A 16993-nucleotide genomic window follows, 5' to 3' on the forward strand; every position below is an offset into this window, starting at 1 on the left:
AACGCCGATGACCCGAGTATACTTTATCTGGACACACGTCGAAAATTAATCTCGATTTCTTATAGTGTAGGTTTAGCTCTTAACATCGCTTCCTCTTCCAGAAGCTGCTATAGGGAGAAATGGAAAATATCCAGGGATGCTCCTGCACGAGGAGAATAAGAGAGGCTGAAGAGCAAAAGGATGGTGAGGAGCGAGAGAGAGAAAGAAAGAGGGTAGAAGTCAGGGTCTAAGAACGGAATTCATCATCGTCCGTCGGAACGGGCCTATGTCCAATGTCCACCACCAACCACGAAAACCGACGCTTTTCTTTGAGCGCGTTTTGACCACGGATAACAAATAAGTTTCGTTGGCTGCCACACGCACAAAGAGAAAGACGAATATCCCCTTAATCCACACCAAGAATTCAATGAAGTAAAGCCAATAGGACGTGCTTAGAAACTCCTTCACTTAAGTCTATAGCCAAGGAACTTGGTATTTGAGACAAACTTTAACTTTGCGACTTAATCAAGTTTCTTTCTCAATACTGACGGGGGTTATTCACGTGATAGAAAAGGTAAAGGGAAGGCTTTACAAGCGGCAAAATTTCGAATATCTATACGGGCGCAGTCCCGGAGTCCCGAACCCTTTGAAAGCTAGAATGGACCCCTATTCTAAATAAAAGAATACTGGAAATTGAATGAATCAGTCCAAGATACATAAATCTATACCGTACAGATAGGCATATTTTGTTTATAAGAAACTTTTCGAAGAAGAGTTTTAGACTACTTGTTAAGCCTTGGCGAAACCAATCCGCTCAGTTAGGTAAGGTTAAGTTAGAATTGATTCAGTCGACAAAATTTCATATCATCGCGTAACGAAGATCGTTAAGTTGGGTTTTTTGTCCATGGACTCTGGGAGGGGGAAAGTAACTCTCTCTATTACAAGGATGATTCTTGAAAAGAACTATTGAGTTGGTGGTAGGTGTATAAGATTGCGATGGGACGTAAGGGACGAACCCGTACGGATATAGCCAGCACGATGATAAACCGCGAAATCGCTCTGCCCATCGAATTATGGACAAAATACGGCAGTCCATTCGTATATAGAGTTTTGGGAAAGTATAGAGGGGTCAGTCGCAGTGATGACCACCCGGCAGTCAACGGGTAATGACGGCAATCAGTCCATCATAATCGCCCAAGCCAGAGGGCAAAAAAATTCGGCTGACAGGCGATTATAATCGGTCAATATGCCGCACCAAGGAAGGCCAAGGCCCGTTTTTTTCCCGCCATAGAACAAATTTAGTTATAGAGGGGGGAAAAAGTCATGGCGAAGCTAGAGGAAATAAGTACGGCCGATTGGAAATGAGCCTCCCGCACCACCGTGGAACTAACTGTCTTTCCTATATAACTTCGTAGACTTTCTAACTATACAGTTTCGTCTTTTGGGCAAAAATTTACCCCCTTGACCGTGTCCATTGGCGAAAGCCTGTATTCTATTATATATATATAGTTTTTTCCCTTTTTCGTGAAGAGAGATATTTCGTGGTTAGTTGAACCGGAAAAGGTTATAACTCGAGTCGAGTTCGGATCAAAGATTGCCACCTCTGTTTGAATTTAAACACGAACTAATTTTCCGAAGTAATAGGTATAATTTAAATCTAATTATTTTGGGTTTCAAAAGAGTTTGTTAATATAAATAAGGGAACGAGTTCCCTAATACTAATTTAAAACAATAAATTTATTCCATAATGCGACCGCAACAACAGACCCTGGTCAGGACGATCAAAGAATTTCATAGGGGATCTATTACGGTAAGATAGTATAGAAAAACCTAGCGACGAAAAGATAGCCGAAAAATATATTTTTCAGGCACCGAGAAGTATAGAGTTTCCTCAAAGAACAGAGGGTGCGTATTAAGCAACCAGACGCGGAATACAATACTAGGTACCACTAAGTACAGCCTATAATTGTCCACTGGGAAATATACGTGGACGCGGAGAACTTTAAGGATGGGACAAACTAGGCGGATAACGGGATCTTGTCGCTGACCACGGTGCTCCCGAGCCAGGAGAGAACGCTTGTTAGCTTAACCGATGCGTGAAAAGGTTGAAAAGATGGGTCCGTCCGCGAGGAGGGCGAGTGGGAGGGCGACAAATGGCCAAGATGAAGGACATGGCGGAGGATGAGACGCGGAAGGGGCGGATGAGATGAGCAGAATGGCTTTCAGGGAAGAAGAAGAAGGGAAAGATGCTATACGGCGAGAAGAAGAAGAAGAGATGAGAATCTTCATCCCTGGGAAAGCTATACGGAGGAAGCGAGAGATGGCATCAATCAAGCTCAGAGGAGAAACGCTTATTCCCCGGGCCAGACCCACCGGCCGCCACCGCCACCGTTTTCCTCTCATTTTGACCTCCTCCCCCTGCCCCCTTAACACTAGGCCCCCAAAAAGATTTGAGTTTTGGGCTTAAGGGTCATTCATAGGCGTGAAATAAGCCACGGTTGAAAAAGGTCTAATTTTTGTCCGAAGATACTTCGACTTACTCTTGAGATATTGCCAAAAAAATCTCTTTAGAAGGTTTTAATACTAAATCTATCTATTACTTAAAAGAGAAACCAACATACTCGCACTGCCTCTAGCGGTGCTTCATGGCACAAAGAAAATAACCCATGATGATGCATGGTCTCTCCCAATGTATTTTCGCTTCTATTCAGGAATAAATTGAACATTCTCAAACTTTTACTATAGGTAGTATCATTTGAAATTACACATAAATGAAACCTAATTCCTCACACGCCCTTTCTGTATGTTCTCGCATACACAAGTCGTAAATATATACATTTCCTGGGTGGGTTTCTTCAAGTTCTAACTTTCTCTCTCTCTTATTGCCTTGATTTTCAAGCGCGCACCAAAAGTATTGAATGGGTCCGATTGTCTTCATTAGTGGCCGGCGCGTACATTAACGAAACCTCTAATGGTCTCTTATTCGCTAACACCCTATACCCTGACAAAGAACCATGGGAGTGAAAGGTATATACGGTCTGCAAGAAAAAAAGTTCCACCGCACCGCAACCGGCTGAAGAAAGAAAGACGTTAGGGTAAGACTAAAGTCCGTGCGGGCAAAAGGTCAACTCTTGGGCGGGAACATCGTACGTACGATGCGGGGATTGTGCACGACCATATAGTCTAAGGGAAGAGATGTTAGGGTAAACGTCCTACGCCACAAACTCCATGGAAAGGAGCAAAGGTTTCGCGGAAAGAAATAGAAAACGATAAAACCAAATTACGCCCTAACTGTCAACTAGCATTACTGTAAGGTTCGACAAATTTTAAAATGACTATTTTAGGCGGTAAAATTGAGAATTGCCAACCTGGCGTTTCTCTTCCCTCTCTCTTGATAAGTAGAGGTGATTCAGAGATCTCTGAACAAGCGGATTTAGGTATACACCGCGTAGGAACTGAATTTTAAGGATTTCTCGGGATTTCAAAAGAACTCTAAATGTATGTACTTTACCACGGCAGTCCTACTTGTCTATGGAAATGGTTATGATTATCCCTATACCGCAAAGTACTTGGCTACTGTTGGAAAATATCCTAAAAAATTCTTATCAGCGATTTTGCAGTTTGTATAAACGAACGATTGGGGTCGTTTCGGACGTACCAAACTATTTCAAAAGCTACGCGGTAATGAATTGTGATCATGATCATAAAGGTTATTTCCAGGAAGTAAAATCGGAAATAGCCCTAAACTTCTGGAAAGTGCGGAATTACTCAAAGTATAACAGCGCGAAAATAAATTATGTCTAAATACATCTAATTCTCAAATTTAAATTTATCTCTCGCTTAAACTACAGCTAAGATAATTCACAAGGGAACTATATAAGAAAATAATTTAAAAATTTAAAAAGAACGACACCTCCAACCATAACCTTTAAATTTAACAATTCTTAAAATTACCTTAAGATTAAAATCGTGACATACCCCTCTTCCTCCTCCAAACCCCGGGCGTGACGTGCAATTTAGATCCGTAGTACACCACGCATTTTATACGAAAAACAAGGAAAAATTACGATTATTTAATATTAATATCTACGTGTGTGTAATTAAAAAAATTCTGATATTTTCACGAAGCCACAAAAGCGAGCCCGTGAAAGCCATAATTGAACCAACTCTTTTATCCCCAGTAGTTAGAGAGTTCGCGTTTTCATGTACCACATGGGCTCAACACACAAACATACGTACGCCACTAACAAACGAACAAACACTCTGTTTCTATAACTTACGTTTCATCTAATAAAACATCAGGTAGATAAAAACTGACTGAAAATTGTAATAGATCCTTGGGAAAATCCGCGGTAAAGAAAATCCACCAACACACACACACACAAGACCCGACAGGGGGCGTACTTTTAGAAGGCTACTAAGAGAATGGCCAAACACAATAGAGCTTACAGCGAGTATCTAAAAGGCATATGCATGTACTAGCTTTTAATTTATGACTTTGTGTTTACCAACGTCGAGGCCCTTTTGATAGCTTTTTCATATCGGTAAACGTAAGCCTTGGTTAGGGAATTTTTTTTTTTACAAATTTTTTTTCTACCCTTTCTATAAAAGTTAATGAAAGTTTCCGCTTTAAGCGTCAAAGGGCTACGGAAGATTACGGCTTACTCTAGCGGCTTTTAATTAACTTACTCGCGTAATTAAAGACAATGTTTTTGGGGACCTCCCTCTTCTAGGGATAATCACAACTATACCTTCCTTCTCTCGCTTCTGGAATGGCGCTGTTTAAACTCCCAGACATTTTCTACTGTTTTTATAATTCCTTTAATATCCTTTGTTTATACTCAGTAATTTCTATCTGAAATCCGATAATTGTTATAAAAATGTGTAAATTTGAATCCGTAATTAAAGAATGTAATCTGAGAATTGTCATTAAAACTTTGCGACTAGGAGTACGTATACTCATATGGAATAGGATACGAAGCTTTATAGTCGTTATATCTAGTAAAATAAATCTGCGTATCCAATCCTAATAACTCTCATATAGAAGAGAAAATTATTCAAGAAGCTGAAATTCAAGAACAGTCTAAATGTATTTAAATTTTTATCAACTTACTACGCAATTAAAATCAAAACGATTAAGGTAAAACACCCAATTAAACTTAGGCTCATTAAAAACCAAGCAAAATTATTAATAAATAAATAAACTAATTAGGAACAGATTGCTCCAGACAAATTCTTAAATAATCTACGAGTAAGGTACTTAAGAAGCGCTCTTCGATTTTCAAATAAAGATAGCGGATTTTGAAAAAGAATATATAAATAAAAATAAAAAAGTAACGCGTTAGAAATGGCGCCATTGTACGAAAAGCTTAACAACATCCAAAACTCGTTTAACTAGTTATAAGACGAAAAGAAAAAACAAATCGAGATCTGGAAAAGATAGTAAAAGACAACAAGAAAAAAAATCCCAGGGATAAGTAAGAAAAGCGGATTCTGGATAAAACAAGACGATACTGAGGATTTCAGAAGATGGAGGGAGAAGCGCCCGCCTAGAAAACACTCACTATACATACCGTTTTGCAGACGTTCCACGATGACATGGTTGAGCTTTAAACATTTCTCCCTTCATGTTAAACCTAAAACTTTCCTTCGCGTGTAATGCTAGTTTAACTGTTGATTTTCTGTTCAATTAATTATATACTTATTTCCAATTAAATTTGAGAAACATTTTTAAACTTTTTAAACTACAAATAAAACAATTCGTAATTCATATATAGAGAGGTTAAGAAACTGATTAAAAAGTACGAAAGCTATTCCGTTGGCAGCCATTTTCCAAGATGGATACCGATTGTAAAGAAATCTTTCATTCTAATTACCCCTATACTTCCAATTAATTAATATCCAAGCGTAGTTTTAGCTTATTAAGTTAATTAAGCTTGGGGCGTTAATTGTGACTCCTGTCAGTCTGAAATTAAATTTGATATTCCAAATATGCCCGCATACATCCACCTCATCTATTAACAAAGTATATCGGTGGTTGAAAGTGGCCCGTTTACTTTAGTCATTTCATCCCTCCTTACCCTCTCGCTTGTCTGTGGTGGGATAGCTGAGTGGGGGTGAACGTATATTGTAGGAAAAGCCAGCCACTTTGCTATTCTCCCCATCACACTTCCGGGTTTATAGCAGCGGGACCAGAAAGAAGCCATGAGCCAGCCAAGACTTCATCGCGATCCCTCCTCCAAGCACCTTATAGGCGCTACAGAAGCCAAACGCCTTGTACTACGTTACGTATCCGTTAGTTAACGGTACGGTATATATACATCCACCCATCTCCCTCTAGCGGAAGAAGGGAGAAATAAGAAATAACAGCGGACCGGGCCGGGGATATCGCCAAAAGAAGACTTTTTTATCAAAGCCTGTGTGATATTCATAGGTACCTCTCTCTCGTCTTTTATCAGATTCCCTCTAGTTAAATAGCTACCCGCGAAAATTGGATAAAAAGGGGGGGGGACACACACATAATAATGGCATTGTACTTTTCCTTCGATAGGAAAAGAAAAAGCAACTCCAAAACATCTTAAAGATACTCGGCATCACTTTGCATGATGCTTTAGAATTCGGGGGTGGTTATTTTAATATATCTTCTGATTTTTGTTTCTCAAGGCGAACTACTTAAGACTCTCGAGAAAGAATCAAAAATTAAGTCTCGCACCGTTATTTAGACGACCTCCGTCAATAACGGCTAAAGGGAGACTGAAATGGGAAACCTTCAGAGTTACGGAATAATGAATAATAACTTCTCATACTCATATTATCGAAAAATTACAATCGTCAATCGATTATTAGGTCTTTTTATCATGTAATAAACAAAATGTGTGAGGACCCTTATCTAACCTAACATAATTATCTCCGAAATCTACTGGATCAAATCTTTTACCCATGTCTTATTTAGAATGGATCGCATTTCGACTAATAATTAGTTTAATATCAATTAATTAAATTTGCATTTGCGTCAAGTACCTTTATCTTTTATTTAAAGTAAAAAGGCCCAAGGATCGATTTGTGACAATCATGTTTTGATTTCAGTAACATGAAGAGTTATTATTCAATGTCAATCAAGGTTAATTTTTAATTTTTTTGCAAATACATTTGACCCTCTCTTTAAAAGGTACGTACTCTGCACAGAACGGATCTAAACTCAACCGCTATAGCCAAGGATAAATTAAGATATTGTAAACTACGCTACTCACGTCTATGCTGTAAACCAGTTGGACCCGTTTCCAACGATGCTCGTCATCGTATCTATAAATCCCTGCATTATTCAAAGCAATCCTTGTCCGGAACTACGGGTTGACCTTCCAAATGCAAATATCAATGGTCATTTAGGCATTTTTACGAGGTTTAATAACATAGCGGCCAACTTCTAGAATCAAATTTTTATAAAAGTGAATTTTAACTTTAGAGAGAAATTAAAAACCTTGATAGATATAGTTTGTAATGAGATATACCCGTATTATATTTAACTGAGACTAAGTAATTAATCAGAGAGAAGTGGCCACGTCACGTGACAGTACTTAAAAAATTAATAAATTAATCTTCATTATTCATTTCAGAAGCTAAAAACCCATTGTTTTTCCACCTCCATGCGGTTCATTTAATATTTTTTTCTTTACCGCAAGAATTTTCGTGATGAACAGCTTCTAGTTTTTTTTTTAATATTAAAATAATTTTTATGGTAAACACTTAAAACAATAGCCTCTGTGTTTTTCATTTTTTAAAAATACCTGAAAAGAATATGGTATACTAGAAAGAGAAAAAATTCTCATTTTTGATACAATTTTAATTGCCATTTTTCTGTTGAAATATTATACCGCGGCATTTTTATGTTAAGTTACCGAGTTTTTGGACGAATTTAAAAAAATAAAATTCGGTTTAAGAAACCTTGAATACTTTTACTTTCTTAGAAATCATACGTGAATCATAATCATAATCATAACGGTTTCGTATATTATTTTTTTTTTTCTTTTTAACTACAAAGAAATTTAAATAATTAAGGTATGCAAGAAAATAGAAATCAAGGTAAAATCTTAATGTTAAAAGGTATATACTTAGAAAGGATGATATGTTTAAAGTCACGAAACGTTTAAAAAATTTTAAAGCGTACCTACAACCTAGTAATTTATGTTGTCTACTATTAAATATATATTTTACAATCGTTTACCTATTGTAATTTCGTTTAGTAAAAAACCTTGGAGAATTTTTTTCAATAATAATTAACCTAACATGCTTGAATGGTCTCTTAATCGAACATTTTCTGTTATTACATTATTTACTTATTTATTTTCAAGTAAATATTGTCTTAACACCACCTAAATTGAAATAGACATCAAAGCAAAAAATAAAAAATCCTTAATTTTATTTGTAGAATTTAATGTGTTTGCAAAATGCAAATAAATACCCTATGGGGTGTTTGTAAATTTAGTTCCGGTTATATTAAAGTCAAAAGACCTGTTAAAGTTAGTTTGGAGATAACACGTCACTCTTATCTAGCCGATGTCTAAAAAGAGGGCGAGCCAATGAGAGAATTTAGAAATGTTTATGAACATTTTGCTTAATTACTCGAGCCCTAATTACAGTAGCACCAAGTTTTAGACACCATTGGAAAGAGAAGAACTAGGACTATAACACACTAAAAGGACTTCACTTTATCTCTTATAGAACCAGAGTTATAGCACTATGCAAATTGGAGGTGCAATAAGTTTTGGGGTGGGAAGAAATTACAGCCTGTCTAACACAACACTCCTCCATTTAACGAAGCTGTCTCGCGCTACGATGAGACGTAATAGTTTGATCGTAGAAGATAAACATTACCAACCATACAAACATGAGTGTGGGCCTATATGGGATGCTATCTTGAAAACGTTTTCGATCCCGCAAAAAGCGCGAACACAAAAAAAAAAATAAAATCGTCTTTTTTAACGCCTCCAAGCTGGTTTTCATTTTGTTTAAAGAGAACCTAGGCCTATAGTGTCTATTAAAGAGGGATATATCAAGCGATGATCTTTAATATACAATGAGCGGGAGATTTAAGAAAGATATTTAACGCTTTTTGTTCAGCCGTTCGCGTCTAGTTCCGGCTATGATGAAGGTCTACTCTACCTTCATTCATTTCCTATATTTATAATAAACCAATTTAGGCGCAAAAATTGAGGGGCGCGGTACCTATTTTGTATAGAGATACTTAAGAGAATCGCTGTACGCGATCAGTTTACTAAATTTCATATTAAGCGAGCGTATTAAGTAACGAATATATTCTTAAATATGCAAATTCAACTTACCTATTTACTATTTATTTGAAAACGTATAAAAATTTACTAAGCTAAGCCTTCTTTTAAATAATGAAATTTCGCGCGTTTTAAAAATTTGCAATATCACGTGCTTAGCGAATACATTAATATTCTCTAAGCCTTGGTTTTAAAACTTAAAATTTCACGCGCGCAATGCATGCCACGTGACGTGACTAAATAAATAAATCGAATTAAAGATGAAAGTATTTTCCCACCTGGAATTTTCCACATTTGATGTCATTAACTTTTAAAATATCAATATTTAATATAACTGTCATGCGAGGTATCAAAAGGCGCGAAAAACAGGCGCGAAATTACTCTCTCTTGTTCCCTGTTGCTATAATAATAATCCAATGGGAGCTTGTACCGAGCGAGCCAAGCGGATATTAGTTTAAATCGTAATTAATTTCGATAAGGGATGATGTGAGAGGTTTCTTTTTTAACTTTTAAAAGACTGGCCAATTTTCAGTGCAGCTAGTGACGATTCAATATGTTAGATAGCGACAATTTTGCCTCCCATTTGAGCAACAGCGACCACGTCGAAATTGGCGCGGGGGGGGGGGGATTAGATAGCCGATCTAGCGTGGTATACACGCCACTATTTAGACTTTATATAATATTAATCAGAAGTAACATTACAAGAAAAAGTGCGACAAAAATTTGATTGGTAGGCAAAACTAGGTTCGTCATACCTTCGTACCTACAAGTCTTATCAAGGTTAGATAAGGTTATAAATATGGTAACAGGTTAGGCTACGTCAGGCTAGCAAAACTAGGTTCATCATGCCTTCGTACCTACAAGTCTTATCAAGGTTAGATAAGGTTATAAATATGGTAACAGGTTAGGCTACGTCAGGCTAGCAAAACTAGGTTCATCATGCCTTCGTACCTACAAGTCTTATCAAGGTTAGATTAGGTTATAAATATGGTAACAGGTTAGGCTACGTCAGGCTAGCAAAACTAGGTTCATCATGCCTTCGTACCTACAAGTCTTATCAAGGTTAGATTAGGTTATAAATATGGTAACAGGTTAGGCTACGTCAGGTTAAGCCAAAAATCTATACCTTTGTCATCGTCTCCAATATCTTTGTCATACGTACTATCAGGTTTGGTAAACGAATCCTAAATTTAGCTGAACCTCATCTCAAACGGTCATACTTTTCTCTATTAAGCTACTTAATATATATTTAATTAAACGAGGTATTGGGGAAAGAGAATGAGAGAGAGAGAAACACGGACACGGAGCTCGTCCCCGAGTTATAGTTCAAAACGGAAGTGTTATGTCGCTTGACGCGATCTTCACCGGCTCGCGCGCGGTCCCCATTTCTAAATATAGGCAACGGCGGTCCTCTGTAGGATAGTAATTGTAGAAGAGTCCGAAGGCAAAAGCGACGACAAGGAATCGTTTTCCGAACATTGTTGGCCAATTTCTCGCCTAGTTCGTTTCCTGATCGTTGGATTATTTCCAAAGTTCAGCCACGGCGACGGCTATACGTTAATTCTATTAAATTATAGCTTGATCAGTTTCAAATTCAATAAATTGAACATCCTCCCCTCCCCCTTTTCCCAAAATCCTTTGATACGTGCTCCTGATTCGTTATACCGATATTAAAAGGGGTAGAAAATGAAATTACTTCCTATGTACATTAACTATTAGATACGTTTCATTGAATGATATGATTAGAAGTTATATAATTAATTCACAATTTTTTTTATATATATGTATATTATTCTATTTTAGATTTCATTATATTTGATTATAATTCACGTGTAGTCTCTTAGAAAGTTACTACGTCGACCAAAGAAATGTATGCATAGGAGAATTCATACCATTTACACAAGGAGGCGTGGCTTTTGACTCCAAGATCGAGTCTGGCCCCTTTTGTAACACCTGAAGCCTGGTCTCCTTGTGCAAAAATGGTATGAATCCTCCTAGTCTATATAGTCGGAAAACTTCGAAATATATCAAAATAAAATTCTATATGGATAAATAAATTAAATTAAACTTTATTTCATTTTTGTTTAAACATCCGTTAAAAAGAATAGATCAATTCTTTCTCTTTATATCTCTGTTACGAAACTTAGTGACGTATATAAAAATGCAGAAAACCTAATGATCCGAACTTTATAACTATATACGTACAATAAATATACTTTGGTTCGCAAATTTTTACGCGGCATTTAGAGATCAACTTCTAGTAGTTGTAGTAGTAGAGTATGACATAATATTCCCCCCATGAAAAAAGATTCAATCTGAACTTAACGACCCGTGGTAAGCTTCTAAGACAAAAAAGAAAGAAAAGAAAAATAAAATAGATATTTCAGATTCAGTGTCTTATTCCCATATCTTATTCTTGTGGGTTAAATATCAACTTGAGGTTCGAGTCCTTTAGATTTATTTAATTCTATTATTCTTATTTTTTGCTATTTTCTTTATAGAGGCTGTAAGAAATCCGGTGGTATATTTAGAATTTAGTGTCTCGAGTGATAATTTATTGTTAGTTAAGTTCAACAGCTCTGTTTGTTGTATCGAGCTAAGAAACGTGTGAATGCATCTCAGAGACTTTAATAAATCTGTTCTCAGATGGATCAGTCGTCCAAGAAAGAACTCGCAACATGGGAGAGAGAGTAAAATATATAGCTAGACCAAGGTTATGGTTGACTTACACTCGGACAAATGAAGACTTTGTCGCAACTACCAAACAAGTAACGAATGTGAAGAAAGGTCCACCAACCATAGATTTTGTTATTCTTATCTTAAAAGGCATTTAAAATAATGAATTTAAAAAAATAATTATTTCCATCGACAAAATTAAATAAGAACATCCCCCTTAATTTATGCCAGACCCTGAATGAGCAATTAAATTAATGTACAATTAGGCCTAATTGTAAAGGTATTAAATACCCCTGGTCTATTATAGACACGCGTCTCCAATACTAATCAGTTTATAATTTACGCTTTTTCAAAATAAAAAAATAAATAACTAAAATTCAAGCGTTTCCATCATTTTCCTTAACCCTTTAACAAGAATTCAAGTACCTAGAAATAATTTTCTACTCGTTATCATCCGTCAAAGGAAGTCATTTAAATCCACACACAAATAAATAAAATTACAATATTATATATACAAAACTATTAAGGGCCATTACGTTTTTCATTTATATTAAAAGATATTAAAAAAGATTATATTAAAATCAGGTTTTTGCATACAAATTACGAAGGTGGATCGAGGAGGAATCGCTTGAAATTTTTATCCTTGAAAATAAGCTAAGCAAGGTCGCTTTTTTAACATTATGATAAGCGGCACTTGAGATGATGAGGCGGCACTATATAATCCATCCCCCGTCTAGGAATTTCATAAAATTGAAATTAAAAAGAAATAAAGGTATACTAGGAAGGGAAAAAGGGTAGAGAGTGAGTGAGATCGCGTCGAGGTTATCATTTTTGTTTTTAAATGATTCTCTATTTAATCAGGGGGCAGGAACTAAGATGGGGAGATATTTAGGCTTACGAAAGCGTACCAGAATACCCGTTTCTAGTCCCTATTAGGAGACGTTATCGTCCCTGTTTAAAAAGATTTTCTTCCGCCTTTAGAATCAACGATATCAAAAAAATAAAAAATTATAAAACTAGTATTATAATTCATTCGCACGCCTATAAACCTGTTTTCCACCCAATACTCAACTCTCAGGAAGAATATTTCGGGGATATTTCGAACAACAACTTGAATTATCAAGGTCTTTTATAAAGACAAACCACGCGGAATTAACCAAGAAGATTCCTAAAAAGAAAAATTAACTATGAACAAAAAATGAATGAAATGAAATGCGAATAAATTTCAAATTAGCTGAGTCAAGCGAAAATTTGCTTTTCTATAATTTTTTTTTGTATTATATAATTTAATTTAATTAAAATTAATGGTAATGCTTAAAAATTAAATTATATATATTTAAAATTAAACAACTTCCAATTATAAACTTCTAGGTGACTATGCATTTCTTAACCGTAATATTTAAATTAAAGTTGACTTTTTGGAAAAAATATTCTTGGATAATTAAACAATGGCTACGAAACTTCAAATTCAAATTGATTCGCGTTGAGATCACGGTCCAAAAACAATTGATTTTCGTCTCAAAAAAAAAAAATAAATAAATAAAAAAGGGAAAAATGTTCACCGCATAAAAAATGTCATTCAAATAATTTTGCTTTATCTTATAAATTTCTTTTGCTATCTGTAATTTTTTGCTACTAGGATTTTTTCTTTTTTATTTCCCCTTTATAAATATCTTTCTCTTTTTTTGGGAAAGATGACAAAATTTTTGAAAGAAAAATCGGATGACGGATATTTCTTCCCTTTAAAAAAGTATGAAAAAAATCTTTTTTTTTTTTATTTTCATCTCCTTGGTACTCTTCTTATGCCAATATCTCAAAAAGGATGTTGGAAAGAAGAAGCTGGAAATCATCCCTACATAGGAAAGGAATAAGAGAAGCGTCCGCCAACATTTTCATCCTCATTCGTCCCGACTGTCAAATCAAATGTTTCCAAACGTCGAGCGACAATTTGACGCGAAAAAGTTTCACTTTAAATGTTTCGGGGATTCAAGGAGAAAAACTCGAGCGCCGCTCTTCGGTTCTAGCAAAGCAAAGGAAGAATTCGCGGAATTTTTTGGAAATTTTCATATTATATTTTATAATATTATTAATAAAACCTTACTCTCATATGTGGAATTAAAATGAAAAAATTGGATTTTCTCATTTTTTTTTTCAAAGTAATTTGGTTATGACTTAGGAGTGCGAACTCTTGTAGCGTCACTCAATTAGTATCTAAAGGTGACGAGCCTAATTATTCATCAGATTATTTCAGGTAGGGTTATTTACAAAAATTGTCAAAGGCTATAGGGAATCAGATTAAATATGATATTACGGTTATTCATCATGACGCCTATTTTTAATCTAAAATTGATATTGAATCAAGGGAAGGTGAAATACAAAAATAAACATAGCAAAAGAAAAATGGAACGACTAGGTCTATATTTGATCTACTTCTCAGTAAGTTTTAGACATTAAATTTAATATACATTTAAACCATAGCTTTAAATATAGATATATGCGAACCACTTTGACGCGGTTTGATACGTCAATAACCTTTACAAACATTCCTATTACCACCAAACCTATTTCATTTCCTAGAAGGTATTACAGATATGATATAAAATAAATTTTTTATCAATCTTCAAAAAATGCCAAATTATTTGTTTAAAATTGAATAAATATGAAACGAAATAAAAAATAAATCTCTAGGCTATTTTCATCATGTAGAACTGGTGGCGAAGGCGTATATAAGAATATCATTCACAAATGCACGTGTCACGTGTGATTGCCGAAAGGAATCGTGGAATATCTTTGCATAAGAAAAATTGCTTCGGACCCTAGCTTCTATATTTTTTGCTGCCATTCTTATCACTATATAGTGATGGGCATGCAGAGAAGAAAGAAAGAAAGACGACGCGTCGTTCGTCTGAACGGCGGGCGCTAGTCATTCTATCGCTTCCGGGTTCTAGAGAAAGGAAGTAGAAATCGGAAGTAACCTAAGACCGGACCGATTCTCCTCCGAGAGAGTCCTTCTTCCACCCAATACTCTTATAACCTATCGTATTCTATTCCGGAATAGAAGCTATATAGCTAAAACCCCCGTCAAACCAAGAGGTAAAAGGAAAAGAAAATACAAAAATATTCAAATAAAAAAGTAACCAAACTCTAAAGAAAAGAATTGACCAATAATGTTGCACGTTAAAAAGCAAAATTCGCATTTGATAGAAAAACATGGACATGAGTTCCAAACGTGGGTTTACTTCGAAGCCTGCGATTGCAATACTGGCAAGTGTCCGACACCATTCGCTTCATAAGCAGACGACGATTTAAATGCATACCTACAATTGTTTAGGTTTATCATGATTTTTAATAGTAAGGTTGCACGTTAAAAGAAAAATTCGCATTTGATACTAAAACACGGACGTGAGTTCCAAGTGTTTTGAAATGTACGTGGGTTCACTTCGGCTACGATCGCAATACTGCCAAGTGTTCGACACCATTCGTTTCATAAGCAGACGACACTTTAAATGCCTACCTACAATTGAACTGTTAAGGTTCTTTATGGTTTTTAAATGTCACTGAACTTGGGATACCTTTAAATCCGAGAACTTCAGGATCGCAGGGTGGTCATTTCGCCAACTGCAGCGATTACCGTTTTGTCCCTCTATACTTGTATTCATACGAAATATCGGGGATATAAATGTTTCAAAGGACGCGATGATGCGAAGATTAGAATCAAGGTGCAGCACCTGCACATTTTGATTCCGTCTCGGATTGCACCAAAAAAAATGAAAATAAGTCGGGGACTGGGAGCTAAATGTTTTGTAAAAGGTGCACCCCTGGCTGGCTGGCAGGTACAATGCGATAAATCTGAATTGAATTGAATCGTATTCCTTATATACTCACAATGGTCAAACCTATAAATAACTCTACTTAGGTATATAAAGTTATTTAGAATTCGGGAAAGAAAATGTATGGTTCAGTACTTGTCCCTTGAAAAATTCGTCACAACTTAAAATTAAACTTGTAATCATGAACAAAAGTCACAAATATAAGACGGGAATTTTGAAATTTTCTAAATTTACTGATGAAAGATGAAAACCCAAAAAATTGGCAAAACTATGCGCAAAATGTTGTTTGGTGTTTTCCACATCCATGTTTATGATGCGACAAAAGACATTGATCTGAAAGAAGAGAGTCATTCCGCGCAATTTCTAACGGTTCACCGCGACCCATTTAAGACGATATCTTCAAGAGAAGATAAGAACGGGACGGATGCTCTCTCTTTCTCTCTCCTCTTCCAAAAGCATCTTTAGTCTTTATGAAAGAGCGTCAATTAAGAGCATTCTCCATAACCATAATGACGACAGAGCTAGAGGAGAAATCAAGTCTCTCCCATCTCTCTCGCTCTTCTCCCGATTCTTAAGAGAAAGGATGCGGATGAGGATGAGGATGTATAGAGAAGGACGGAAGTGGACGCGGAAGTAAAAACTGAGGATAAACGGAAGTCAATTCCAAAAGGAAGTTTTGCTCTTGCGCTTGGAAAGATGCTTTGATTTTTTTATTTATTTCTAAACTTATCTTTTAAAAGCTACTTGAAGAGAATGGTGTTCATTCATCTCAACACCCAACAAAAATTTACTGGATAAATGACGACTCTTATAAATATTTTGCGTATTAATGTATAGAGAGATCTGTAATCTTGGAATGACCAAAGAAATTCGCGTTGGTTTTCTGAAACTTCAGTGAAACTGGTTTGAAATAAATTCCGCTCTAGTTTTGGATTTCCTCGGGATATTCGGTTTTTCTCGCTATTATCTTATAGTTTATTACGTAACCTTTACAATATCAAGTATCAGGGGGCGTAGCTCAGATGGTAGAGCGCTCGCTTAGCATGCGAGAGGTACCGGGATCGATGCCCGGCGCCTCCAAAATCCCTAATTTTGGTCAAACTTTGTGTAATTCAAATTCACAAAGCATACAAAACCAATAATTCGTCAACTAACTAAATTGGTACCTGCATGTTGACTTGGTAAATATTCTTGTAAACTGAACGGAGCCCAAACTATAATATT

At 35.9% G+C, this 16993-nt stretch overlaps 1 long non-coding RNA gene and 1 other non-coding gene across 2 annotated transcripts in view; one reads left to right on the forward strand and one right to left on the reverse strand.

The window, feature by feature from the left end:
* The window catches only part of LOC149692425 (uncharacterized), a 141297-nt gene that overhangs the window by 32777 nt on the left and 91527 nt on the right, over positions 1-16993 (reverse strand). The gene's annotated exons all lie outside the window — the stretch shown is intronic.
* Positions 16777-16849, forward strand: TRNAA-AGC (transfer RNA alanine (anticodon AGC)). The gene has a single exon. It is a non-coding gene; the product is annotated as a tRNA-Ala (tRNA).

Source organism: Phalangium opilio, unplaced genomic scaffold (genome assembly GCF_054372755.1).
Source record: "Phalangium opilio isolate 3A_F unplaced genomic scaffold, DU_Popi_V2 ptg000024l_1, whole genome shotgun sequence".
Lineage (NCBI taxonomy): Eukaryota > Metazoa > Arthropoda > Arachnida > Opiliones > Phalangiidae > Phalangium > Phalangium opilio.